The sequence below is a fragment of the Salvelinus sp. IW2-2015 genome, unplaced genomic scaffold (assembly GCF_002910315.2).
Source record: "Salvelinus sp. IW2-2015 unplaced genomic scaffold, ASM291031v2 Un_scaffold5877, whole genome shotgun sequence".
NCBI lineage: Eukaryota > Metazoa > Chordata > Actinopteri > Salmoniformes > Salmonidae > Salvelinus > Salvelinus sp. IW2-2015.
This window is the reverse complement of record NW_019947142.1, coordinates 8863-12205: the sequence shown is the minus strand read 5'-3', so window position 1 is coordinate 12205 and position 3343 is coordinate 8863.

The following is a 3343-nucleotide window of genomic DNA, read 5'->3' as shown; positions in this document are numbered from 1 at the left end:
GATAGATGATGAATCTCTGGGACCACGCGTGTTGCACTCTGTGCAGTTTAGTGTGTGAGATTAATCACTATATCTTTCCATGAGTGCTAAACGAAGGGATTGCTTGCACAGACTAATAGTGATGATCACTTTACATGTCTAGGCAGCAGTCAAGCATTATATACCGCTGGTGAAGTAAAGGTCACTCTTAGAGGTAGTTCTGCTGCAGATATTATTGACTCCCCACTGTTCTCTTTCGTAGTGCTGACTACCTATTCGAGACCAGGAGCCCTTAGAGAGCACTTTAAAATGTGCGAGTATTTTGAGTGCTCTTAATATTTGGCGAGTCCTGGTCAACTCAGCGTTGTTTTACTAGCACACTAAGCCAGACTTAGCGTAAGGTTATATTGAGGGATCTTTAGCATTATGTCTCTCTCTCTCCCCCTGACAACAGCTTGGTTGGAGAACTGTGAGTTTACGTTTAGGTTTAAACAGCTACCTGGAACTGTCATGGAGATTGGTGAGCTTAGTTTAGTCCACCTGGACACAGTGTTGAGTGTGAGGTTCGTTATCTATCTGGTGACCTGTAAGAACGATGGTTTGAGCATATGTAGTTCACTTTACTCATGCGGCGCGGAGCACACGGTTTGATGTGCAGAGAGTTATGAAATTGAGTGTTTATTCCTTAGCATAGAACAGATGGTGGCTACTCTTTTAAGATGGGTCGACGTTGGCAAGAAGTTTTGGGGTCGAGTCTCTAGGCGAGTTTTTGGCTAAAGCATACGGCTTCGGCCAGCTTGGACCACGGATGGCATATATCGGGAGCTGTGAGGTCTTAGATCTTATCAGCCTGAACAGGTGTTGAGGTGGTGCAGAGCTTAAGGTTAATCGGGGCTACGCTATTACCCGGGGCAACACACGGATTGTGACAGAATGGTGGCACGTTACTACTGGTGAAGACAACCATCTGCGTGGACAGCAATACTGTTGGGCAGGGGGCAAACATCGGGGTAGGCTATGCTATGACGGGCCTCAATCATGCAGGCAAGAGCTAGGACTATGATGAGGCCTAGGGTGCACTACACTCGGGGCAGGCGAGCCGTGTGGGACTGTAGCATCTAGTGAGGGGGCAGCTACCGGCACAATCGGGGGCAGCCCTCACTGGGGAAGCAATAGTTGCGGGGCAGGGACTACTTAGGTGGTTCAACACTTCCGGGGCCCACTCTAGCACCCGCGGGGCAAACGAGACGGGGAGCGAGTTCCTAAGTCTCGCGCAAACTATGCAGTGGGCAGTGTACCTGATGTAGAGCATATATCATTCGGGGCAGCTAGACCCGGTGGTTTGCAACATCATGTGGAGCTAGTTACGTCTGGTGCCTAACACTCGGGGGCCAGCTGATCCGAGGGCACAACGATCGTCAGGAAGCATTCGCAATACCGGGCAACGATGTTGCGCGGATGGCTGACGGGAGCAACTTAATTCGCGGGCTAGCTACCGGGGCAACCATAGGGGCATGTATTTAGTTACTGGGCCAAACGGATTGAGCCAAGGGGCCAGACTATGCTTGCGTCATTCAGGAGGAAGACTTTAACGTGTCTGTGCTGGTTTACTAGAATACAACCAGTCCAATCATGTTATATTCTATTTCAGTTGACCCTCAAACTCAGAACTTATTTGTAAGGGTGTCATTATCTAAGGTCATAAATCAGTATTTAACATAATGATGCTCTATAAATTGATATTGGAACTCAAGAGTATCCTGTAAGAAACAAACAAAACTAAAAAAATAAAACACGGAATTTGTCAATGGGAACACGGATCCATTTAGCCGACACCGAGTTACACACAGTGAGACCCCACGATGAAAACCATCCTCCTAATTGGCCCTGTCAGATTAGTTTAGACACGTCCGCAACATACTTATATGTCCGCCATTAAACCCCCCCCCCCCAAAAAAACGCTTCCCAAAGTTTGTAACTGTAATAATATATTACAGTATCTCTCATTAGGTCACAGAGGCAGGAATTACATTATGAAGAGCAATTAACACGAAATGAAATGTACCTCTCCCGTGCGTTACCGTGCCAACTGGCTTTGATAAGAAGTAGAACAGATACCCACTGTATTAAAACTGGCCGCGTTCCTAATGGGTTCTAGAACTCATTTACATAATTTAACATTCCGGTTCCATTAGCGATAGTAAGGCATTATTTGCTCAGGGTTTGTGTTTTTAACACCCTTGGGGTTTTGGCCAGTGCCAGGAATARAAAGGACTATAAATCTGAAGAAAATGTTAAAAAAAAATGATTTCTGACATCAATTTGCAAATCTCTTTTTCTAAACAAAAGGAAATTTAGGATGAGGTTTGGCCAGTATTTTGACTGTCACTCTGATTTTTATTTAAGAAACAAAAAGGCATGTTTTGTTTATRTTCTCAGTATTTGAATTTAAGAACACATTATTCAGTGATGTTTAGAGAGCAACTCAGGTCCCCCCCCCCAAAAAAAATCACATACGACCTAACAATTGTTTAAATACGCTTCACTGTCCTGCCTTTAACCCTAAAACCCATGGCTCTGGTGAAAAACAACACTACTACAACTACCTCTATGTATCTCTGTTTTTTTGGGAGGGGGAGGGGTGCTGAGCGAGGTATTTCAGAGATGACAGAGCACGCTGTCCCCCTGTGATGCATCAACCTGTGTTGAAAGAGGCCATATCGACCCCATCCACCGGATCCTCCACAGATCTGGAGGTCACGAAGTCAGCCAAGGCCGTCTCCTGTACTAACGACAACAACTAAGGTGAACAACGGAGGGTAACCAAGTGGATACCGAAGGATTAGCTGAGATAGCTCATATCAACGACATGGAGATCACTTATCAATTGCTCACCTGAATTGAATTCATTGAATTTATTGTTAGGTTCAACATGGAAGCTTCACAAAATATGTACATTGTTACCACATTTCCTGGCCTGTCTGTCCTATGGGCAACAGGGTTGCATGTTAGCAATGTCTATCTATGGGTAAACAGGGTTGACGTGTTTAGCATGTCCATCTATGGAACAGGTTGACGTGCTTAAGCACTCGTCTATCTTATGGGTAACAGGGTTGAACGTGTTTAGCATGTCTATCTATGGGTAACAGGGTTGACGTGTTAGCATGTCTATCTAGGGGTAACAGGGTTGACGTGATAGCTGTCTATCTATGGGTAACAGGGTGACGTGTCTACTTCACTGTCTATCTATGGTGTAACAGGGTTGACGTGTTAGCATGTCTATCTATGGGTAACAGGTTGACGGTTAGCATGTCTTATCTATGGGTAACAGGGTTGACGTGGTTGCAAGTGTCTATCTATGGTA